Genomic DNA, 26,424 nt, shown 5'->3' with positions numbered 1-26,424 from the left:
CAGACTGGAATTCCAGACCGCTTCTGCCAATTTGACCTCGAGAAAGTCTACTTACCTTCCCTTCACTTGGTTCCTTGTCTGTAAAATGAGAATAATAGTACATAACAAGACTATTGTGGGAATTAAAAGAGATAATGCATTTAATGCACTTAGCCAGTTCCTCAACCATCATAAGTCCTCAGTAAAATGATAGCAATTATCATTATCTTATATACCAACTCCAAGCAACTGGCCCAGGCTGCTGGGAGTGCTGGCCTGAGGATTCTGTGGTCTAAACCTGACTCGGTGAAAAAGAGTACTTGCCCTAAAGCCTGCTATCGGTAACTATGGTAGAAATAGAAATGCACTTGCTGGGTACATGTGCATTCTGGGTGGATGGCCAAGCTCAAGCCATTTGGAGCAGTCTTCAAGGAGAAGTACATTGTGTACATATGATAACTAGCTGTTTATTTGAGACAGGGTATTGCCCTGTAACCCAGGCTGGAGTGCAGTGGTGCAATCTCAGCTCACTGCAACGTCTGCCTCCTGGGTTCAAGCTATTCTCCTGCCTCTGCCTCCCGAGTAGCTGAAATGTGTGTGCCAAAAATTAGCCCTGCTCATTTTTGTATTTTCAGTCGAGACAGGGTTTCACCTTGTTGGCCAGGCTGGTTTACAACCTCCTGACCATAAGCGATCCGCCCGTCTCAGCGTCCCAACTGGGATTACAGGCATGAGCTATCACACCCAGTCAGAAAAGTAGCTTTTATCAGCCACACATGTGGGGGTGAGGAAAGAACTTGTCCTTCAGTGGGGACTGTCCCCCAGAGTGAGGCCTGCCTCCTAAAATCCTAGAGTCATTCATTAGCCCATTATTTGCCTAAGGGTTGGAAATAGCACTCTAATTCTTCATCAAAGAGCCCTCAGTCTGAGTCTGCTGTCAACAAAGAGACAGGCCCCAATGAGCAGTCACTCCCCTATTCCTTAGGGGAGTCTTTGCTCTGTAAGCAGAATAGCTGCCTCAGCATGTGCTTGTATTTGTCAAATGTCACACACTCTATTTCAAACATGTGAGATTTGACATCATGTGAGCAATATTGCACTCATTTCCAGCCCTATTTGAACTTCAAAGGGCATGTCAGCCACACTGGACCTACCTAAATGTGTGACACTTTTGATCAACTGGTACCTGATGACCAAGAAGACTTAGAGGCCCATGTGTAATTAGAAGTGGAGCCCAGAAAGGGAATTTTGATTAAAGGTAAATGAATTCAAGTCTTGGAAAGTTTGGGTTTAAATGGAAACACGAAGCACATGAGGTCAGAGCAAGTCTGAAATTCTCTATCTGAAAACACTCCAATGACATCACCTTGCATCTGGGAGTGTCCTTGGGGTCTGGAGAAGTGTAAGCCAGAAAGCCTCCCTGGAGAAAAAAAATTTCCCAGAACCTCTCCAGAGACTTAGCTCCTAACAAAGCTGTGGAGTGAACTGGGCAGTAAGGCATCCTGCGAGGGTGGGGGTGTCACCTTCTCTTCCCAATCCCTGATCCTGCTTCACCAAATAACAAATTTGTCCATGTGCATTACTTGAAAAGTACAGAAAGATCACCCTGCTCTCCAGAAGTACCTCCTTCTTGGACTTGAGTGAGTCAAGCTTTGGGGCTTGACATTCCTCACGTTCAGGGAATTTGGACAGGATAACCTAGGGAGGCTCTTAGCAAACAAGAACACGTGGCTCAAGCAAGTGGATGCCATCTGGCCAGTTAGTAAGGCTTGCCAGGCAAGGTACACCCAACAGGAAACCAATTATGAAAGTAGTGTCAGGGCCTGCAGCCCTGCCCGGAGGAAAGAGATCTTAGAGATATCCTGGGTCCTGGCTACTTGAGGCCACCAGGGCCTGGATATAGCAGCAGAAAGGGGAGATTTGAGGGCAAAGGAGACAAATGTTTATATTTTGCCTGGAGCCATCCTGGGCAGTTCTCTTCTCATAGCCCCCCTTCTCTAGCAGAAGGAGGGGACACACAGTTGAAAGATAGCCCTCTTCCTTTTCCATGCTTACCTCCCTTTCTTGCCAAATGCAGGAGGTACAAAAGGGGCCTGTGAATAATTGTGTTGGACAGGCTACTGACTGGCTGCTGACTGATAAAGAATTCCAGATAGTCATTTTCTAAATAGAGGAGATTTCACCCAAAGCCTTTCACCTCGCACCTGGGCAAAAAATATTCAGGATAGCCAAATACATAGAGACAGGAAGCAGGTTAGTGGTTGCCAGGGGGAGGGGAGGATGACTGCTTAGTGTGTGTGGGTTCCTTTTGTCATGCTGAAAATGTCTTGAAACTACATAGTGGTGAGTATCGCACAACATTGTGAACATAATAAATATCACTGAGTTGTAAACTTTGAAATTGTTGAAATGGCGAATTTTATGTTATGTACTTTATCACACAAATACAAAAATCGTCAAGAAAATACTACTGAACTGAATCCAACAACAAATAAAATGAATTATGAACAATGACCAAATAAAATTTTTCCTAGGGACGCAAGGTTCCACATAAGAAAATCAGTCAATGTAGTACACTGTATTAATAGAACAAAAACTAACCTGTTCATCTCCATAGATGTAGGACAAACATTTGACAAAATTCAATATTCCTTTATGATAAAAAAGACTCAATAAGCTCGGCGCGGTGGCTAATGCCTGTAATCCCAGCACTTTGAGAGGCCGAGGTGGGCAGATCACTTGAAGTAAGGAGTTTGAGACCAGCCCGGCCAACATGGTGAAACCCTGTCTCTACTAAAAATACAAAAATTATCTAAGTGTAGTGGCGGGCACCTATAATCCCAGCTACTCAGGAGGCTGAAGTGGGAGAATTGCTTGAACCTGGAAGGTGGAGGTTGCAGTGAACAGAGATCAAGCCACTGCACTCCAGCCTGGGTGACAGAGCAAGACTCCACCTCAATTTAAAAAAATAAAAATAAAAACAAACAAAAAAACCTCAATAAACAAGGAATAGAAAGTAACTTTTAATCTGGTAAAGAACATCTATGAAAAACCCACAACTAACATCAAATTTAATGGCATAAAACTGAAAGATTTCCCCCTAAGATCAGAAACAATACAAGAATGTCCACTCTCACCACTTCTATTCAATATTGTACTAGAAGTTCTAGCTGGGCTACATAGGCAAGAAAAAAAATTAAAGGCATCCAGATTAGAAAGGAAGAAGTAAAAATATCTCTATCTGCAGGTGGCATAACCTTAGTTAGAAAGTCCTAAAGAATCCACAGAAAACTATTAGAGCTAATAATCAAGTTCAGCAAGATTGCAGGATACCAGAAAACACCGCAATCAATTCTACGACTAAGCACTAACAATGGACAACTTGAAAATTAAATTAAGAAAACAATTCTATTTGCAATAAAATAATTAATTAACTAGAAATAAATTTAACAAACGAAGTGCAAAACTTGTACACTGAAAAGTACTAAACACCATTGACAGAGAACAAAGAAGACCTTAGTAAATGGAATGATGTTTCTTGTTCATGGATTAGAAGATTTAATGTTGCTAAGATGGCACTACTCCCCCAGTTGCTCTACAGATTCAATGTAATCTCTGATAAAATCCCAGCTGGCTTTTTTTTCTTTGAAGAAATTGACATGTTGATCTTAAAATGTACACAGTAATGTAACAGACCCAGAGCTAAAAGTGTAACAACTAAAACTAAAACTCAGAAGAAAACAAGTATAAATCTTCCTGACCTTGGATTAGGTAAGGAATTCTTAGGATGATAGGACAACAAACGCACAAGTGACAAAGGAAAACAAGAGAGAGATAAATTGGACTGTTGGATAATGAATCACTTTTATTTTGTTGTTTGAAAGAGTCTCATTCTGTCGCCCAAGCTGGAGTGCAGTGTCATAATCATAGCTCAATGCAGCCTTGACCTCCTGGACTCAAGCCATTCTTCCACTTCAGCCACCTTAGTAGCTGGGACCACAGGAGTATGCCACGACACCCAGCTAATTTTTTTTTAAATTTTTTGTAGAGATGGACTCTCACTATGTTGCCCAACCTGGTCTCAAACTCCTGGGCTCAAGTGATCCTCCTGCCTCAACATCCCAAAGTGTTAGGATTACAGGCATGAGCCGCTGTGCCTGCCTAGCATGAAACACTATTGTACTACAAATTAAACCACCCAGAAAGTGAAAAGGCAACATGCAGAATGGGAGAAAGTATTTGCAAGTCATAAACCTGATAATGTACTTGTATCTGGAATATCTAGAATTCTCACAACCAAATGATAAAAAAAAAAAAAATACTAGTTAAAAATGGGCAAAGAATCTAAAGAGGCATTTCTCCAAAAAAGATATACAAACAGTCCAAAAGTACATGAAAAGATCCTCAACATAATTAGCCATTAAGGAAATATATATCAAAACCACAGAGATATACCTAGTGAAGACATCTATTAGGATAGCTATAATCAAAAAGATAGGTTGGGCATGGTGGCTCATGCCTATAATCTCAGCACTTTGGGAGGCTAAGGCAGGAGGATCACTTGAGGCTAGGAGTTTGAAACCAGCTTGGGCAATATAGCAAGACCCTATCTCTGAAAAAGTTTTTAAAAATTGGTCAGGTGCGGTAGCACACACACCTTGTAGTCCCAGCTACTCAGAAGGCTGAGGATTGCTTGAGCCTAGGATTTTGAGGCTGCAGTGAGCTATGATTGCTGCCACTGCACTCCAGCCTTGGCAATAGAGTGAGAACGTGTCCCTTAAAAAAAAAAAAAAAAAAAAGACAGGCCAGGCTCGGTGGCTCACACCTGTAATCACAGCACTTTGGCAGGCTGAGGCAGGCGGATCACGAGGTCAGGAGTTCAAGACCAGCTTGGCCAAGATGATGAAACCCCATCTCTACCAAAAATACAAAAGGTAGCCAGGCCTGGTGGCATGCATCTGTAATACCAGCTACTGAGGTGGCTGAGGCAGGAGAATTGCTTGAACCCGGGAGGCGGAGGTTGCAGTGAGCCGAGATCGTACCACTGCACTGCAGCGTGGGCAACAGAACAAGACTCCATCTCAAAATAATAATAATAATAATAACAACAACAAGAAGTGTTGGCAAGGATGCAGAAGAATTGGAATCCTCATACATTGCTGGTGGGAATTAAAGTAGTACAGCTACTTTGAGAAAGTCTGGCATTTCCTCAAAATTTTATAAACAGAGTTCCCATATGACCCAATAATTCCACTTTAAGAGAAATGAAAACATGTGCCCACTGAAAACCTTGTAAATCAGTGTGTTCTTTTTATTGTTTTAGAGACGAGGTCTCTCTGTGTTACAAAGGCTGGGCTTGAACTCCTGGGCTCAAGTGACCCCCTTGCCTCAGTCTCCTGAGTAGCTGGGACTACAGGCACATGTCATCGCACTCGGCATAAATGAATGTCTATAGCATCACTATTCATGATAGCCAAAAGATGGAAACAACTCAAATGTCCATCAACTGACAAATGGATAAAAAAAATTTGGTATACCCATACAATGGAATATTATTCAGGTATAAAAAGGAATGAAATATTGATTCATGCTACAATGTGGATAAACCTTGAAAACATTCAGCAAAGTGAAATAAGCCAGGCACAAAAGGCCACATATTATATGATTCCACTTACATGAAATGACCAGAATAGGCAAATCCAGAGGCAGAAAGATTAATGTTTGCCAGGGGTGGGGACGGGGAAATGGGGAGTGACTGCTAACATGTAATGAGTTTCTTTTTGGGATGATGAAAATATTCTGGAATTGAATAATAGTGATGGTTGTACAACTTTCTAAATATACTAAAACCACTTAATCATATAGTTTAAAGGTGTGCATTCTGTGGTATGTGAATTATATCTCAGTAAAAAATGAAAAAAGTTATTTTTGTTGGGAGGGAACTCTGATTTTTGGTTTCTAGCCCAGAAGATGTTCATGGAATTACATGACAGTCCTATAATAAAACTTTTTAATTTTCTTTCTACTTATATAAACAAGTTTTTCAGCCCTCACATATATTAAAAAATTAGAAATAGAATTGATGTTGAGTCGGGTGCAGTGGCTCATGCCTGTAATCCCAGCACTTTGGGAGGCCAAGATGGCTGGATCACGAGGTCAGGAGTTCAAGACCAGCCTGGCCAAGATGGTGAAACCCTGTCTCTACTAAAAATACAAAAATTAGGAAGGCATGGTGGCGGGTACCTGTAATCCTAGCTACTCGGGAGACTGAGGCAGAGAATTGCTTGAACCTGGAAGGCAGAGGTTGCAGTGAGCTGAGATGGTGCCACTGCACTCCAGTCTGGGAGACAGAGCGAGACTCTGTCTCAAGAAAAAAAAAAAAAAAGAATTGATGCTGAAAAGTAAGACCCTACAGTCCAGGCTACTCAGGAGGCTGAGGCAGGAGAACTGTTTGCGCCTAGGAATTTGAGTCCAGCCTGGGCAACCTAGTGAGATCTTGTCTCAAAAAAATAAATAAATAAATAAATACATAAGATGCGATGCTGAATACTGTCTCCTTCTAGCAATAAGTATTAGCTATCCTGGATACCTGAAAAGAAAGTCCCATTCATTTCATTAAAAGATATATTTAAATAAAAATTTACTTTTCATAAGTAATAATTATTTTTTAAAAGCTTTAAATATACTCGTTTTGATCACTGTGTATAATAATCATAATAATTCTAATACTTAGTGCTTTATGGTAAAGTCAAGTAAAAAATCAATTTCAATTTATAAAGTATTTTAAGCTTTACCTTTTTTTTTGAAACAGGGTTTCCCTCTGTCACCTGGGCTCACTGCAGCCTCAACCTCCGATACTCAAGCCATCCTCCCACCTCAGCCTCTGAGTATCTGGGACTGTAGGCATGCACCATCACACTTGGCTGATTTTGTAAAATTTTTCTTTTGTAGATATGGGGCTCTCTCTATATTGCCCAGACTGGTCTTGACTCCTGGCCTCAAGCACTCCTCCTGCCTTGGCCTTTCAAAGTGCTGAGATTACAGACATGAGCCTCTGCTCCCAGACAAAAATGTATTACCTTAAGACAATATTGTCTGACGAAAGTGGACTAGAAATTCAGCTTCCAGAAGTAAAATGTTAAATGTTTAAAAAAGATCTTCATGTATTTTAAAATAAAACAATAGGGGGTAAAAATGACTTTGGTATTTAGATTCCATTGGATACATTTAAAAGAGTGAAGTAATTGCATTTTAAGTGCTGATATTTACAACAGATTGGAAATAAACAACTTTGCAACCATTTACATTTATAATTATAAAACTGCATGATAAAAATGTGCAAGGAGGTACAGTTATAAGAGACCACGGAGTGCTGAGAATGGCATAATATCACTTCTCCGATATTCCTCTAAAAAAATGCATAACTTCAATCTAATCATGAAAAAAACATCAAACAAATCTAAAACGAGGGATATTTTACAAAGTAGCTGACCAGGATCTTAAAAAGTGTCAAAGCGGCCATGCGCGGTGGCTCACACCTGCAATCCCAGCACTTTGGGAGGCCAAGACAGGCGGATCACCTGAGGTCGGGAGTTCCAGACCAACCTGACCAACATGGTGAAACCCCATCTCTACTAAAAATGTAAAAATTACCCGGGAGTGGTGGCGCATACCTGTAGTTCCAGCTACTCAGGAGGCTGAGGCAGAAGAGTTGCTTGAACTCAGGAGGCAGAGGTTGCAGTGAGCCGAGATCGCACCACTGCACTCCAGCCTGGGTGACAGAATGAGACTCAATCTCAAAAAAAAAAAAAAGAAAAAGAAAAAAAGTGTCAAAGCCACAAAAGACAAAAGACTGAAGAACTATCCCATCGAAGGAGGCTAATGAGACATGACAACCCAACGCCATACGGGATCCTAGACTGGCTTCTGGAACAGAAAAAAGACATTAGTGGAAAGACTGGGAAAATGTGAATAAGCTCTATGGTTTAGTCAATATTATTGTACAACTGTAAATTTCCTAGTTTTGATCTGGAAACTGTGCCATGGTTAACTCAATCAACATTAGGGAAAGCTGGATGGAGAGTGTTCGGGAACTATCTATCTGCACTGATTCTTTTTCCAACTTTCATGTAAACCAAAAATTACTTCACAACAAAAAGGTAAAAAGAATCTCAAGGGAGTCTCAGGCAAAAAAAAAAAAAAAAATTGAAAGATCATTGAGTTACATGAGTCACAGTGACTATAAGATAAAAAGCAAATCACTACAGCTCTTCCCAGTTCTGAGACCTGAGAGAAACTCCTCCAGTGCAACAAAGGATTTCACAGGGGAATGACCTAGGTCATACAGTAAGGTACTAGTGCCTGACACTTAGTACATAATTGTTGAATTAATGCATAAGGTTGATGGTTAAGGAATATTTCAAGAACCAAATAACAATATTAAAAACTTCCTGGTGAAAATATGGAGTCAGAAAAGGCAAACTACCCCTTGCTCTAAGCCTGCCCCAGTGTCACAGAATTTATTGATCATTTTTTATCTTGTTGCCTATCTCCCTTTCTCCTTTTCTCTCCCTCTCCCTTACCCCCATCCAGTGCTGGAGACACTCTGCCCATGCTCCTCTGGGCTATCTTACGAGTCCTTCTGGCTGAGTCTCTGATTACCTCCCAATTTCCTAGGGCTGGCTCCTTTGCTGTGGAGAGACAGCCTCACATAGGCACCCCTGTCTCTGGTAATGCCACAGGACCTAGACAACTCCAGTTAGCAGGGGTGTGCTCCCCCTCCCTCAAAAGTAGGGAGGCTTGCAAATAGAAGGAAAGGGCTACAAGTATCTCTCTCAAGAGACATGGATTTCCATTCTCCTTCTGGACTGTGGCTTATTTCACTTAAAAGGGACCCTTGAAGGCCTTTTTTTTTGAAACGGAGTCTTGCTCTGTTGCCAGGCTGGAGTGCAGTGGCGCAATTTCGGCTCACTACAACCTCTGCCTCCCGGGTTCAAGTGATTCTTCTGCCTCAGCCTCCCGAGTGGCTAGGACCACAGGCACGTGCCACCACGCCCGGCTAATTTTTGTATTTTTAGTAGAGACAGGGTTTCACCATGTTGGCCAGGGTGGTCTCGATCTCTTGACCTCGTGATCCGCCCGCGTCAGCCTCCCAAAGTGTTGGGATTATAGGCGTGAGCCACCACGGCTGGCCCCTTTAAGGCCTCTTAACAGAGTGGAATGGGATCTTCTCTCATGCCATGTAAATCTCTCATTATTTTTTTCTCAATCTGACATAAAGGCAGATAATAAATGCTGATTTCCCTTGTAATTTATGAGTTATTTAAATAAAGGTTGCTCAGTGAAGATCTAAGAAGCATCAAGACAAGCTTGATATTTATATCTTGCTTCTCTGAATGACCGGCTTTAAGTCTCATCGAAAGAGTTGTGGGGCAGCCAAAGCAAACAGTAGGGGGAGATATACTTTGCAAATTGTAGCTATGAGATAGGGCCAGCCGACTGTGGTAGAAGTTCAAACAGAATATGGCCCTAAACAAATAACTATTGCAACAAGTGGCAACAACAGCAATCCCTCAGGAGGAGAGAGAATTTGATTTCCAGGATACCACCCTAACATACGCAAAATTCCCAGTTTTCAACAAAAAAAAACTATGGGATCTGCAAAGAAATAGCCCACACACATGAAAAGAAAACAACCAATAGAAACTCCCTGAGGAAGGCTTGACATTGGCCTTTTTACACAAAGATTTAAATCAGCTATTTCAAATAGCTTCAAAGAGCTAAGGAAAACCATGTCTAAAGAAGTAAAATATGAGTGTGATATCTCAATAAATAGGAAATATAAATAGAAATTATTTGAAAACAACTAAATAGAAATTTTTGAATTAAACATATAATAACTGAAATGAGAAAAATCACTAAAGATGTTCAAAGGCAGATTTGAACAGTCAGAAGAAGGAATCAGCAAATTTGAAGATATTTATATTATCTAGTGTGAGAAACAGAAAGAAAAAAGAATGAAGAAAAATGTCAGGGCCTCAGACACCAGTGGGACACCATCCAGCATAACAACATACATTTAATGGGAGGTTCAGAAAGAGAGGAGAGGAAGAAAGGAGTATAAAGAATGTTTGAAGAAATTATAGGCAGAAACTCCCCAAATTTGATGAAAAACATTAACTACACATCCAAAAAGCTCCACCAACTCCAAGGAGGATAAACTTAAAAAGGTCCATATCTAGATACATCATAATCAAACTGTCACAAGCCAAAGGCAAAGAGAATCTTGTAAGCAGCAAGCGGGAAGTGACTCATCACATACAAAGACCCTCAATAAAATTAACAGTTGATTTCTCATCAGAAACCATGAAGACCAGAAGCCAGTGGGATGACATATTCAAAGTGCTGAAAGGCAAACAACTGTCAACTAAAAATTCTATTCCCAACCAAACTGTTGTTTAAAATAAAGGAGAAATGAAGACATTCCCAGTCAGACAAAACGTGAGAGTTTGTTGCTAGGAGATCTTCACTACAAGAAATGATAAAGGTAATCTCTCTGGCTGAAATGACAGGACACCAGATAATAGTTTGAATCCACAGGAAGAAAGAAAAGAACACGAGAAAATGTAATATTTAAAGGTAAATGTTAAAGATTTTAAGGTATTTTGTAACTCCTTTCTTTCTTCTCTGATTGAAAAGACAGTTGCACAAATCAATCATTATAAATCCATGTTGATGGGTATGCAACGTATAAAGATGTCATTATGATGCACATTTCATAGATGAAGAAACCGAGAAATGGGGAGGTAGTGTACCCTTCCCAACATCACACATCAGTCAGGAGGCAGAGACAATATGCCTGCCTGATTGCACAGCCCATGTGTTTAAATCCCTTGCTATGCTCCTATGTAAGGAAGAGCCATGTGCCTCTCCATGTGGCTGCTAGTCGGGCTCTTGGAGGAAGCTCAAAACATCCTGCCTAAAAAGCTCCTTGAGAATAGTTCTTCCTTCATAGATTTCGCCTGTCTTCCTCACAGTGTCCCCAGCACAGTGCTAGGCACACAACACTCAATAATTCCAGTTGAATTGAGTTTCTCAAAAGTGACCTACCAACTTAAGGGACCTAAAAGAAGAGGTAGCTTTAGCAAGGAAATGATAAGACTAGATGCCATTTATCAAGTGCCTCTCATTGTGCCAGGCACACAGGCACTCTGCTAAGTGTTTATATGTATTCAAGTTACTTAGATTCACCCACCTAAGAACCCTGTGAATTAGGTACGATACTTACCTTGTTTTATAGAATAAGAAAACGGAGGCCCCACAGCTAGTAAGTGGCTGAGCTAGAACAACACCCCAGACAGTCTGACTTCAGAGCCCACGCACTTTCCAATTGACCATGTCAGGGGCGGCTGAGACTTTTCCAGCTATAGATACTAGTTTCCAAACAGGGGACTGATGCTCAGAGCCAGGAGTGTGATTTCAGGAGTGCCAGAAAGGTGCCTTCTTTCAATCTCTTCTTATTAATCCACCCACCTGCAGGCTGATGCCTGAAATTCCACCGTTAGGGATTTGTTCCTTTAGCTTACGGTTCCTGTCCCCTGAAACAGAGGCCCAGAAAACAGCGTATAAGCCATTATGATATTCTTTCCAGAGAGATAGGGGCTTTTTCGTTTTTTTGTTTTGTTTTGTTTTTTGTTTTTTTTTGAGATGGAGTTTCACTCTTGTTGCCCAGGTCAGAGTGCAATGGGGCGATCTTGGCTCACTGCAACCTCCGCCCCCCAGGTTAAAGTGATTCTCCTGCCTCAACCTCCCAAGTAGCTGGGATTACAGGTGTGCACCACCACATCCGGCTAATTTTGTGTTTTTAGTACAGACGGGGTTTCACCATGTTGGCCAGGATGGTCTCAAACTCCTGGCCTCAAGTGATCCACCCACCTCAGCCTCCCAAAGTGTTGGGATTACAGGCGTGAGCCACCATGCCTGGCCCCAGAGAGACAGTTTTATTGTACACATGTGGACAGCACATGAAGATGCACGCTGATCCAGGGGTTAAAACATGAGCATATGAGGACCTGAAGGCTCTGTATGAGAGAAAGATGTGAGCTCACACGCTGCAACAGACAAATGTTACCATTTTTGAGAGGGCCAGCCTTTGTCAAAAGAAAGTCATTGCTCTGGAAACTCTTCTTCACAGCCAGCATTGAGTTTCTGAGAAGGAAACGAGCAATGGTTGGATTTGACTCCCAAATTCAGGTTTTTGTCAATAGATTAGGTCCTTGCTCCATTTTTGAGACATTTAAATCAAATAATCAAATAAACCTATTCAAGCATTAGCAACAGCCTTCTCATCTAGACTACAAGCTGACTACCCTAGGGGCCTGCTCATGAACTTGCAAAAGTACCTTGGCCTGCCTGGAACTTCATAAATGCTACCTAGCAATACTGTAATCCTACTCCTGCCAGGGCGGAGCAGAGAGATTGGCACCATCTGACTAGAGACTCGGTGTGGTCTATTTGGTGAGATTTCTGGGGCATTGGAAAGCTCTGCCCCTCTTTCCCCAGTCACACCCTTTGGATGCCTGAAATTCCCACAATGTCTTCTGATAAGACTCAGTCCAAAAATATCTACCCTATGAGTTCTTATCCCACACGATGGCCTCCATCTTTGGGTGCTTTTGCCTCCTCGAGACTCCTGTCAATACACAAGTATAAAAAATTAGCCAGGCTTGGTGGCACATACCTGTAGTCCCAGTTACATGGAAGACTGAAGTGGGAGGATCACTTGAGCCCAGGAGGTCGAGGCTGCAGTGAGCTGTGATTGCACCTGCAAGTCATGCCCCAGGATCTTACCAATGAACTCCCAACCTGTAGTCACTTCCTTAACAGGGATTGACAGAGTGGTGGCACACAATGGCAATATGAACTAGAGGGATGCCTTCCAGCAGGAAGGGGAGTGGTGCGGATGGAGGTGGGGGCTGGTGCATACATCCTCTGACCCTACCTCACTGCATGCAGCCCTTGGGTCCCTTCCTCCAGACTTCCTAAAGCTCCAAAGAGAAATTAAATCCACCATCTGAAAAGCCCAAGATTGGGCCATCAAGTCATATCAATTTGAGCTAATGGGTACAGAGGAGGCTGTTCTACATGATAGACCATTTTTCAAAGAGATACAGTTTTATGACTACCCAGCCGGTACAGTAGCATAGAACTAATAGCTAACCAAGGGCTGCCAAGTTCCAGGCCTGCCAGATCTGTTTTAATCACAAGATAAGAACCATTCATAATTAATGCGTTTGGTCTGTATGTGGGCTCTAGTACACTCCTCGCCAACAGTTTGTTCCCGGGGTTGTGATGAGCATGTGCCCACAATGCTTACTCCATTTTTAACAGGATCTCAAAGAAAACCCTATCTTTATGAAGCCCAGCTTCTGGAAAACGCTCTTAAATGCTGAGATAGGGCCATCCAAAGCAGTGACGGAGGCTGTTGCCAGGTTATCAAAAAGCATGACTGTGGGCGAGGACAAACTTTGAGCTTGATTAGAATGAAACATCAGCCTCCTGAGTCAGGAATGGCTCCTACCTTTCCTATCTGCAAGGAATATGTCAATGTCCTTGCTAGGAATATGCACAGTGTCACCCAAACATCAGTGAACACACTGTTTTTGTGGGCATCGAGTGGAGAGTGGGAGGTAGTTAGAGAAGCCAGAGATGCAACGTTGTGGTTACTTAACTGGCCTAGGAGTCAAAGACGTTCCCAGCAAGCTGGGAAGAGAGATGGTGAGGGGCCCCCACCGCTGCTCCCTAATACTGCTGGGAATAGACACCCACTTCTGTTTCCTCCCAAGAAAAGTGAATGAACAACAAGGATCCTGTGTGCCTTCTCCTGCCATGGTACACACACTCACACACCCCCTCATACACAAGTCCTTTGTTGAGCCCTGAGGCAGGAAATGGGAAATTCAAAAGGAAGAGCCTGAGAAACCATTTTATTTCATTTCAGGGGGCTTCTCACCATCCCTTGAAGGAGGCAGTCCCGAGTGATATAGACCAGAACCCCTCTCACAGAGTCTTAGTTCACATCCTAGATATAAACCAGAGAACTTCTGGGGCTCAAGGCAAGAGAAGTTTTGTCTGTTAGGGGACATCGCTGCGGGCTCAAAAAGTAATCCAGGGTTGGCCTTGTGGGTATGGTGGATTTGTGTTTCAGTGAAGTGAACACAGAAAAGAGGCGAGTACAAGCACACACAAAAATCACAGGAAAAAACTCCAAACACTCACTTGTGCTAGGTCTTGAGGGGCAGTCCGCCAGAAAGATACTTGCCTTTCTCTTTCAAACGCCTTTGTCAGTCTCGTTTTCTTTGTCCTCTGGAGTGGCGGGGAGATTTGGAGTTCATGAGGATGGACACAGAAGCAGTATGTGCCCCAAAGCCCTTGGCCAGGCAGTAATGGGGGCCTGAGAAATACCTAAAGCTGTTTCCTCAGAGAACTGGTCATGTGAAAGGACAGAGAGGCTTTGGATCCTCAAAGGGCAAGAGGATTCCAGATGGAGCAAAAGCTTAAAGGCAAATCTGAGCAGGGTGGGTTGGCAGGGGTGCTAGGGATGAGGATGAGGCCTGGTTTGAACAGAAGGCTCAAGGCTGGGAGCAGTGAGAGGTGAGAGGGAAAAAAACCAGATTGTACTTGTCAGATACTGCAGGCTGTTGGCATGAGAGCGTTCACTGCCCTTCCCTCAGGGAAAAAAAAAAATGTTTGCAGACTGATGTGATTTTACGAACTGCAAGCTTTAGAACTCTGTCTGTTTGGTGGCTTCACCTTTGGGGAATAAATCTCTTGTCTTCAAAGATCTATATGGGTCCTAGGAAACCTGATTGAGGTTCTTTCCTGGATGAAATACAATAAACCAGGACAATTGTGCCTGACATCTCACGAGTAAAACAAGGAGGTCTGTGCCTAGCTGTGCCTTGTCTGGGAGGAGAACATTCTAGAGGGAGCCCCAACTCCCATCCCCTGCTCAGCCAGCCCTCTCAAATGTGTTGGGTTGAAGGCTGAGAATAAATCTTCCACGTGAGTTTTCTCCAAACTCCATCCAGGGCAAACTTCCACACTTAGCCTATTGTCCTCAGCCCATTGGCAATGACCTAGACCTGATTTCAATGGCAAAGCCTAGCTGATTTCGGGAGAACTATTAGCACTGGGAACACATGGGGCCGGGGGCCTCCCCACAGCTCAGCAGGCCCAGTACTCCCTTTCTCTGCTCTTGGGACCTGCAGGAGTTAAAATGCAGGCTTAGTCCCCCACTCCACACCTGCAGAGGGGACAGCAAGCCTAATCTGCCCCCAATGGCTGGCATACAGGGGCCTCATTCACAATTCACTGTGTTTCAAGGCCTCTCACAGGCTGCTCTTCCATGGGCCTCTTTCTAATGACTTGCTACCGCAAACAGCCAGGCTGCTCTAATCTCGAAGATAGGCCTGAACCTCCCTCCCTCAGCACATTTTTAAGGAATGGCGTTCCCTCCCCTCTCGCTTTATTTTATCATCATCAAAATATATTCACAAAACACCCACATCTCTGTCCACGCTATAAATCAGGGTGGGGAACCTCTGGCCCACAGCCCAGATCTGGCCCTCAGCTTGATTCATCTGGCATGTGGGGGATACTGTACTTGCTGCCACAGCTGCAACCCAGAGAATAACGCCTCCCTCCCCACCGCCTCCCACCCCCTGGACTGCTGGGCCATCCCCTTCCAAATGGAGCCTCGAAAATATGCAGACTCAAATGGGGGGTGGGTGGCTCCTGTGGCTACTTCAGTTGCTATTAAACAGGAAATGGGACTACAAAGCCAATGAGGTGATTTTCATAATGAGAAGAGTCACCATTTAGTGACCATTTTGCTAATTTCCAGGACTGGGCTGAGAAAGCATGTCACCTCTATTTTCTCATTTAACCTTCCCAACCCTTTTGCACTAAGAACTCTTGTTTTCATCTGGAGGGGAGGAAGCAGGGGCTGGGGAACCTGCCTAGTGCCACAGCTATAACCAGCACAGCTGGGGATCAAATTCAGGCCCAGCTCACATCAGAGCCTCTGTAACCAGTAGCAACCTCTAACCTTACTGGCTGCTGGATAACTTGGAGGTGCTTGCTCTTGCAATTTTTGACTCATATCTTTTGCTTGTCTCTGCAGTATATGCAATAACTATGTGGTTGTTCTGCAGTGACTATAAATTCTACTCCACTTACTTAAGTGTGACAACCTCTGCTCTAAAGATTTGTAGAAAGAAAGAAAGAACTGGAGAAAGAATTAGAGGGTCAAAATAGTATTTAACAGACTACTTATTAATTTTAAAAGGCAGTAAAGCTCTTCTCAAGTCCAGAGCCCAAACAAATGGATTTGCCAGGAGAGTTTATCACAAAGATTCCCCTTTCCTATTTGCTGATACATAGGTCATGGCTAATAGGGAAGAGAGAGAGAAAGAGACAGAGAGAGAGAGAAATCAAGAAACAAAGAGGAAGAGAGAGAGACAGAGAGAGAAAACACCCTTTGGTCTTACTCAGCAAGACACCTCTTCAGACCCTCCCATGGCATCTCTACTGGTACAACTCCTCGTCTCCCAAAAGACTGCCTTGGGATGGCATCTCCGGACAGGTGAGCTGGACCTCAAAATGTATGACCCCAATATAATAGAGTATGTCTCTGGACACCAAGAAAGATGTTAAAAATCCAGAATTACCCAGCAGTTGAATGGCTATAAACAAAAAGCGGGCAGTGGGTAAGTTCAGAGCTCCCTATATCAGATAATCTGTCTACTTTTAAAAAAGAAGAAGAAAAGGGGCCACGTGTGGTGGCTCACGCCTGTAATCCCATCGCATTGGGAGGCCGAGGCAGGTGGATCACGAGGTCAAGAGAGAGACCATCCTGGGCAACATGGTGAAACCCCGTCTCTACTAAAAACAAAAATTAGCTGGGCGTGGTGGCGGGTGCCTGTAACCCCAGCTACTCAGGAGGCTGAGGCAGGAGAATTGCTTGAACCTAGGAGATGGAGGTCGTAGTGAGCCGAGATGGTGTCCCTGCACTCCAACCTGGCAACAGAGCGAGACTCTGTCTCAAAAAAAAAAAAAAAAAAAAAAAGAAAGAAAAAGGAAATAAAAGCTTTTGCCTGATGTGAAATCTGCAAATACCATGGACCCACAAATACCCTTTGCTGACACTCCAAGTCAGCAGACAACTGCATGGGTTTAGGAAAAATCAGGGGGAACTCTAGACTGATCCAGGAAAGAGGCAGCTGCTTGGAGAGAGCCCCAAATCACCACCTTGACTCCTGCTTCTTAAGGCCCAAGTGACCAGAGGTATAGAATAAAAGAAAGGGTTGGCTGGGCCGCTGACCCCACCAACAGGGTGGTCTCTGAACCCGACAGCTGGTACAAACAGCCCTGGCAGTGCGATACTCAAATGAGTACATCTCATCCTCCCAAGATCCTTGGAAATCGAAGCTTTGCTATGCTCATTACTGAGAAGGCTCTGGCGCCCTTCAACCCGTTTGTATCTCTTCAAACTCTCACTAAACATTTGCTGTCTGGCAGGCGCAGCTGCAGTCTCCTAAAAGCCATGGCCCCAGATCTCTGGGAGGCTCCCCTGAAAGGGGTCAAGGTGAGGAGTACCCTAAAGGGTATCGTGTTTGATTCTAGAAGCAAGTGGACACCACAAGACTGATCATGAGAAATCCATGACTCTGTTTTCAGAACTTCCTGCCATCTTTCCCCATGTGGCACTCCAGAAGCCAGTAACTCGGAGGAGTTTGATTATACCCAGAGAGAAGTCTATGAAGACTGCAAGAGTCTAAGGAAGTAAATCAAAATAGCAGTGCATCTAGCATCCCGGTGACCTATTTCCTGAATTGGATGTTGGAATCGTCTTCCCACAGAACAGCCAATTGTGATGTGTTAGTATTTTCATGCTGCGCAGCCCTCTGGCATGGAGGCGCTGCCCCATTCCTTCCCAAGGAAATTCCACTGCAGGCAATGTTATGATTAGTGGACTAATAACACTTGTCGTTGGAACACTCAGACAAAGCTGCAATGTGGACTGGCCTCCAAGTCCCTTAATCACCTATTTCATCATCTTGACACTGAAGCCCTGGCAATAGGGATGGGCTTGTGGATCCCAGTAATTAAGCAAAGGGACAGCTGCTCGCTTGCATGGGGATCTCCCTTCCTTCCATTCATAATCCCAAGCCGACCCGGGGTGTTAACTGGTGTGGTTACCACATCCAATACTGGATGGCAGCTAGAAAAAGAGATGCTGCAGGCTAATTCTGAAGCAAGTCACCTGCCTGTTCACTCTTGACATTCAGGCACACACATTTTCCTTATGATTAGCTTGCTGGAGTTCTGGACAGGGCCCAGGGGAGAGGCCAGGAAGTGTGTGTGTGTATCCTAATGTGCCTGCCCCTGATTGGGAGCACCACTGATCCCCAACATTCTAGCAATGTGCTCCATTACCCTGCCTCATGACATTGCATGGGCGGTGGGAAAGCAGATGTGGAAGCTCTAACCACGCTAAGGTCTACGAAAAAGCCAGTTTGGTTTACGGGAAGTCAGGTGGGGGTGCCAAAAGGAACATCCACTCTATTCCTTTATTGTAGTTCTTTTGATTGAACTTTGAACCCGATCGGAGTTAATTCGCTGAAGGCAGATGCTTATGATCTTTGAATGAACTGATTTAGAAGTGAGCATGGATACAAGGAGAATGGATAACACAGACAAGTAGGGGAGAGCGAGGCTGATGCAATCACAGAGGGAGAAAAAGAATCTTCAGGGACTTGCTGACTTCTCAGAACTCCCAGTTATACTCACACCAATCCACTTAACCTCCTTTGTGACTGAGAGCCATCGGGGCTTCTTGGCCACATCTTTGAGGGAAGAAATAAACATATAAAGGGAAAACGAAGACTAGGGAAAGGGGGAGAGTAGTGAGAGCAAGACAGAGAGGGTGAGAAAAAAGAAAATTGAAAGAAGAAAGGTTAATTATTGTTGGAAGGTGGCGTGTTAATAGTGATGTCTGCAAGCCCTTTGCAGAAGCACTGGAGCTCTGAGGTGCCTGGAACTGGCTTCAGGGAGAAGCTCTTTCCCAGCACACAGTATTCAATTATTTGAAACACATCAGCAGTTCTCTCGAAAACAAGACACAAGGCAGACAATCCTCAGCTATTTTCTTCCCACAGATGTTCTGTTCTATCTCCAAGGTTCCTGACATAACTACACTGTTCATGGGGTTCAAACGGGCTCGTTCGCAGGGTGAGACAACTGCCCTCAAGCCAACTGAGCAAATCCCAGGCTTCCAGCGCCCCCCTGGACCCAGGTACCCAGAGAAAAGGATTGCTTCTGCTCTCTTCCCCACCCTCTCTGGGAAGTACAAACTGTCCGGGTGACCAGACAGCTCATGGAGCAAAGGCTCAAACATTTTCTGGGAAAGTCCCACCCCAATCCCTTTCCCACTGACCTTTCCAAAATTCATTTGGCTTTGTTTTGGGCTCCACAAGTTATGAAAGTTAGCTTCCAGGGGAGCCAGAGATGAGGCATTCCCAATGTGGGGTTTAGAACTCTTCATTTCCACCAAAGTGCCAGAGTAGAGTTGTGGGGCTGTTGTTTCTCCCTCATATTTAGACAATGACGCAAAACCTGTTGATTTGTTTAGACACAATTGTCCCTCAGCAGGACAGATGGTATTCAACAGAATGGAATAATTAAGAGATTTAAAAGAAATAATTATGTGGGAAACTACGGTTGGAGTCAAACATGCCTGGTAATCCATATGAGGAATTCTGATTTAAAATGTGGGTAAATTTTATCATTGTAGATTCTGTTGCCTTGTGATCCTCAAGTACAACTCCTTATCGATAAGAGATGTTTCATATCATGCTGTTAAAGACAAACATGATTTTTTTAAGAGTCGTGGGAACAGTGACATGAAATGTTCAGTTTATTTTCATCTCTTCCTGGGGAAACTGAAGTTCCTGGTGAAACAACTTTATGAGGCGACAGCTTAATGACACTAAATGGGTTTTAGAAAAATAACACAGCAGGGTGGGAGTGTGTATGGCAGGGACCGTTTTGTTAAATTGATTTTTTATTCAATTTCGAGGTGCCTTTGGCTTTTCATAGCTCAGGGTCCAAAAGTGGGAACTGTTTTTTGAAACAGACACTTCTTGAAATGCAAGCTTCATGTGTAATGCTCTTTCCCAGGCAACACCACTCCTATGCCTACACGAGTGAGAATGAGAGAGCCTGCTTTCAACATTATCCCAAGCCAGCTGACTCCCAGAGCAAACAGGAAGCCTCAGTGCAGAGAGGAAGCTGATTGATTCCAGCTAACGCTCTTGGCCACATGGTTTGCCTCTTGCCTCTCTCCATGGCCAATGCTACCAAGTTCTCTCTTACTCGTGTGATACTACAAAGGCGATGCAGCATGTTTTGGGAGTGCCCGAGCCAGAATGGGAATGTACAATAAGATCTGCCCCATTCAAAAGGTCTGAGCACCAGGAGAAATACTGTTTTCTTTTGGTGGCGGGGGTTGCCCAGCTTCCTGTTGATTTGTAAGAAATACTGTGCTTTGTGGATTAGTGGATTTGGGATTATTATTTGCATTTTATTTGAATGAGGCATTACTTAAATCTGGTGTTGATTTCAAAGATTCATTCTAACTTTAAAAATCTATAATTCTTTGGCACTATCTACTGAAGCTGAACATAGACATATCCTAGGACCTAAAAATTCCACCCCTAGGTATGCCCAATGGAAATACATGCACATTTGCCTCAAGACATAAATACAGGAATGTTCATAACCACATTATCATAATGGTAACACTGAAAGTAATCCAAAGGCCCTTCAAGAGTTGAATGGATCATTGTGATAAAGTCATTCAATGGAATACTATACAGCAATGAGAGTGAATGATCAACAGCGGTAAGCAACCATGGATATCTCACAAGCATGATGTTAAGCAAAAGAAGCCACATGCAAAAGAGTACATCCTCTATGATTCTATTTATAGAAAATTCAATTGCATGCAAAGCGAATCTATCCTTTAGAGGTCAGGACAGTGGTTACCTTTGACATGGAAGTCGCTGAGAGGCGCATTAGATTGATTGGCAGCCCCAGATAAGATATGTCCATGTCCTAGAAGTTGTGAATGTGGCCTTATTTGGAAAAATGACCTTTGCAGACATAATTAAGCTAAGGCTCTCAAGGTAAGAGCATCCTGAATTATCTGAGTGGGCCCTAAATCCAATGACAAGTATCATTATAAGCGATGGCAAAGGAGAAGGCACAGAAGAGGGAGAAGAAGGCCATGTGAAGACAGAGGCAGAGAATTCTGGAGTGATGCAGCCACAAGCCAAGGAATGCCTGGAGGCACTAGCTCCAGGAAGGAAGAGGCAAGGAAGGAGTCTCCGCTAGAGCCCCTGGAGGAAGCACAGCCCTGCTGGCACCTTGATTTCAGACTCCTGGCCTCTAGAACTGTGAAGGAATAAATTTCTGTTTTAAGCCATGAAATTTGTGGTAATGTGTTATGGTGACTACAGAAACTAATATAAGGAAAGTGTTCTGTTTCTTGATCTGAGTATTGGTTATATGGGTATGTTCATTTTGTAAAAATCCAGCAAGTTGTACACTAATGATTTGTGTACTTTTTAAGATGGATATTATGCTTTGATAACAGTTTTATTTTTTAAAAATCTATGATTCTATAATCTGGTTTCCAATTACCCAACACTTTGGGTAAACAGAAGCTGGCTTTATGAGCTTTCATTGTCTATGTTTAAGTCATGCTTCACAATAGCAGATCCTTTTTACCAAATCAAAACAGCCTACCTGTAACGAATGTATATTCATAGTCTTTCTCTCCACTGTAGTACAGTGAGGAGAACTTTGGAAGAAAAAAAAATCCCAGAAGCAATGAGCAAACACCAAATTTTCATATTTCCTTTTTTGTTAAAGTAAGTAGCAGGGTAGTTTAGCGGTAACAAGTCTCTGGGACAGGAGCTGCCTAGAAATTTTGGAAAAGGAATAGACATGCCCAATCACAGAGGAGGGAGAGAATAACAACACCCTATTTTTTCTCAAAGCAGATCAACTGTGAGCCCTTTGTGGTAAACAATACCGATAATAAGCCAAACCCTAACCCCACCTTGTTTGGCAATTTTGTAATGGGTGGGAGAAGCACTGGACATGGTTTGTCTGTTATTTAGAATGAGATGCAGAGATGGTGTCCTGTGTCCTGGAAAAAGAAAAAGACACACTTGGCAGCTTATAAACAGCAAACCAGTGGAGGTTTCAGATTTTTCCAAAAGAATGAGATGCCTTCAAACTGAGCATGTTTCCCATTTTCCACTCCCTCCAACCCCAGGCAGATGATTTTGAACGTGCACTCTCCTCTCACTGACTTGGAAGAAGTCAGCCCTTGCCAGAACTGTGGACTCAAGAAGAAAGCCAAGTGCAGATGGAAGTGGCTGTGGAGAGCAGGCCTAAATTCCCTCAGCAGGGATTACTGAGGAACAAAGCTGGCAGAGTGGGGATTTTGAACAGTCACAGGTGCAAGGGCCGGGTGGGGGATGGCAGTGGGGAAGAGGCTTTTTCCATGCTCATGCAGTCATTTCTCATGTCTGTCTGTCTAAAGGGGGCGACAGCTGCCTAAATCCAGGTATTGAATGTGTAAATTCAAAGAGATCCCATCACTGAAGATGGGCAGACAGGCTTGCTGTTCCCTCGATAACAGACTTGACCCTTCCTGATTATCCCTGCCCAGGCACTGAGAGCACAGGACTATGGCTGCACAGCCTGGGGTATGGAGTTTGAAGTAAAGAAGGCAACAGTGGGCTGGGCAGGGTGGCTGACGCCTGTAATCCAACACTTTGGGAGGCCAAGGCAGCGGATCACCTGAGGTCAGGAGTTTGAGACCAGCCTGGCCAACATGGTGAAAACCCATCTCTATTAAAAATACAAAAATGAGCTTGGCATGGTGGCGCATGCCTGTAATCCCACCTACTTGGGAAGCTGAGGCAGACAAATCACTTGAACCTGGGAGGTGGAGGTTGCAGTGAGCAGAGAGCGTGCCACTGCACTCCAGCCTGGGTGACAGAGCTCCATCTCGAAGAAAAGAGGGAGAGGAGAGGGGAGGGGAGGGGAGGGGAGGGGAGAGGAGGAAGAAGAAGAAGAAAAGAAGAAGAAGAAGAAGAAGAAGAAGAAGAATGCGACGACAATGATGACGACGACAACAACACTGGTCTTCTTTCAACTCTGTGAGGGGTTTTAAAGTCCAAAATAGGAATCAATATCGTTTTGGCAATGGTCTGGGTGCTGACTTCCTTAAGGGGCTAAGTTAGGTTCAAACTGATGACTCCTCTGTCCCCTCCTGCACTGGAATCCTCAAATGTGTGTGTTTTGTTCCATTTGGATGTCCTGTCTTTCCCCTTTCAGGGTAGAAACTATAGCAAGGGCTGGGCCTCCTGTTTCTGTTGTCACCTTCCAGCTTTTGTCATCTACAGGTAATTGTTACTGTAAAAAGAAAGAAAGAGAGAAATGAAAGGAAAAAAGAAACAGAAAGGCAAGAAAATAAAAATGAAGACAGAAGTGAAATGGTACATGTTTCACAGCAGGCCACTCTGGGATGGCCACAACAGTGGCTTCTTCAGCAAGAAGAAAAACCACGCTCAAGGATTTGTTTGAGAGGGATAAATGTGAAATTAGGGGACAAAGAGCAAAAAATTTCCCACCTAGAAGATGTAACAAGAAAGGCAATGTTCGTGAGGCCAGATAATAACTAACTGACTTGAAAAGAAGTCAAAACATTAGGTAATGCAAAATTCTAAGCCTGAAACCTTGACTCTAACATATATTGTATGTTTTTTTCCTAATTCAGTTTTGTCTGTATGACATTCCAGCCAAATGTTCTAACCAAAAGCCCTTGGGGAAAGACTGAACATGAGACAATAGTTCATAATTCAATTCCATCAGCATTCACTGAATGCTTACTATGTGCTCCCACTTTCTGTTTGGTGCTTTGGGGAATGTGTAGAAAGCAGAAAACACAGGCAGTGCCTGAAAGCAGCTTGCCATTGTGCTGGAGGGGGAGAGAAGACTTCCAAACACAAACGATTAAAATAACTGAATTAGAAAATAAAGACATAGCGAAAAACCAAAAGAAACATACGTTACCTCAAAGATGTATGCTTCAGGCAAGAATGAGCAATTGAACAACATAAAAATTCTGAAAACAGTAAGGAGAGGTCTGCAGGATACAAATAAGGTAGACTCCTGGGATGTAGGGACAAGGCCAACCAGTGTCACTCTCTGAAACACTAAAAACTCTAGGCATTGATGGTATTAAGACTAGGGTACTATCTCAAAATCAGCAAGAGACTGGGAGTGGTTTCTAAAATCTCAACCACGAGGGATCAATTTAAAGGGCTAACCGACACAAAATCAGTTTTCTTGATGTGGTTGTGACGAAAGTTTTTGGGAACCTAACGTGAATACTGAATAAGGACATCTGGATTGTAAGACGTTCTCAGTAAGTGTGTGGCATTGTTTAAGGAAGAGGACCTGAGTTCTTTAAGCCATCAGAAAGGTACATTTTGGGCCAGGTGCTGTGGCTCACGCCTGTAATCACAACACTTTGGGAGGCTGAGGCGGGTGGATCACCTGAGGACAGAAGTTCGAGACCAGCCTGGACAACATGGTGAAACTCCGTCTCTACTAAAAATACAAAAATTAGCACGGTGTGGTGGTGCACACCTGTAATCCCAGCTACTAGGGAGGCTGAGGCAGGAGAATTGCTTGAACCTAGCGGGCAGAGGTTGCAGTGACCCAAGATCATGCCACTGCATTCCAGCCTGAGCAACATAGAGACTCCATCTCAAAAGAAAAAGAAAAGAAAGGTATATTTTGGATGGGACCAGAGGGAACAACGTAGATGCTGCTTTTCTCCCCCTCCCTTGGTTACGATTCCTTAAAGAATGGTGGATACCCTAGAATCATATCAGGTGACCCCGCCACTTATTACCCACATGACATTGAGGACTGATTTCATTTTTTCAAGCTTCTGTTGCCACTGCTGAAAAATGGGAATTATTATAATACCTGTCCCCACTGGGTTATAGTGAGGGTTCAATTAAGTAATACATGTGGAGTGCTTAGCACAGGGCCAGCCACATAGCAAGGGCTCAGTATGAGTTAGCTATTGTTTTTGGTAATTGGAATAACCTCCTGATTGCCACTAAAAGCTAGATAAACTACTTATGAGTTTCAGCTTTGGACTCAGAGAGATCAGAGTCCACCTGTTGATCCTCTGTGCTCTGCTATTTACAAGCTATGTAACTTTGGGCACATCAGGCTGTTGGTTATTATTTTCGCTGTTTGTTATTTTTGTGCTACCAGCGTGGGTTCCTAGGTACCTTGATATACTGGGACTGGAAGTTAGAGGACACAAGCATTTCAGGTCCTGGAAAGACACATCCTCCTTGCCACTGAATAAATCGGTATTCCGGATTATAGTCTCTTCTGAGTCCAGTTTGTGTGTATCAGTCTCACAGAGTCTCCACTGGAAGATCTGGGAGTTCCTGTCTCAGGGACCAGCCAGACTCTCTTTTCACCATCTACCTTCCAAAATAAGAAAGCTATTGCCTCACTAAACTAGAAATCCAGAGGCACATGGCTTCAGGGCCGACATAATTCTGTAGCCCTGCTTCCTTTCCCCCACTCTTCTCTTTGTCCTGACCTCCTTCCTCAGTTGACTTTACCCTCAAGCTTAAGTGAGACCTCTGCAGCACTTGCAGACCTCACACCCATGTATGACAACTTAGAGAGTGAGAGAGATCTCTTTCTTAACAATGAGGAAGCTTTCCTCAGAAGCTCACTGCAAACTTTCCATCATCTGTCATTGATATGAACTTAGTCATATGCCCACTCCCAGGCCAATGCTTGTAGCAAGGTATAGCTGAAAAATCCAGGGACATGGCATTACCAAGGTTGGCTCAGCCTAATCAGGCTTCACCCACTAGAGCTGGAAGCAATCCTCAAAACTATACTTACGTTAAACAATGTAAGAGGTAAAATGGATGGTGGGATATCAAACCACAATGGCGACCATCTTAGCATAGGAGATCTGTACTTCTTAAAGTTACAGATAATGAAAAATAACCCTACCATAAATAATTGGCCATTCCCTGAAAGCCAGTTGAAGTTAAGATCTATCTCAGTGACCTCTTTGGAACTATAGTCATATCCGTAGTAACAGGAATGTCACTGCCTGGAAAAACAGGGTCCTTTTCTAAAATGGGCTTTCCCTGCTGGCCAGACTCCTTGGTCCAGAACTGCAGTTGATAGGATCTTTGGGAGAGGTTTCCTTGGCCTTTTGTTTGAATACTGTGCCCCCTTTATGATTCTATA

The 26,424-nt window shown here is 43.6% G+C and overlaps 1 protein-coding gene across 1 annotated transcript in view; it reads right to left on the bottom strand.

Moving 5' to 3' along the window:
- PLAC1 (placenta enriched 1) overlaps positions 1–26,424 on the bottom strand; it is a 193,413-nt gene that overhangs the window by 148,092 nt on the left and 18,897 nt on the right. The window contains exon 2 of the mRNA XM_021676483.2: positions 14,257–14,341. The gene's annotated coding sequence lies outside the window, so the exon portion shown is untranslated. The remainder of the gene's footprint in view (positions 1–14,256; positions 14,342–26,424) is intronic.

The sequence above is a fragment of the Aotus nancymaae genome, unplaced genomic scaffold (genome assembly GCF_030222135.1).
Source record: "Aotus nancymaae isolate 86718 unplaced genomic scaffold, 86718_ANA_hifiasm-v0.15.2.pri h1tg000004l, whole genome shotgun sequence".
Classification (NCBI taxonomy): domain Eukaryota; kingdom Metazoa; phylum Chordata; class Mammalia; order Primates; family Aotidae; genus Aotus; species Aotus nancymaae.
This window is presented reverse-complemented; position numbering and strand designations above follow the sequence as displayed.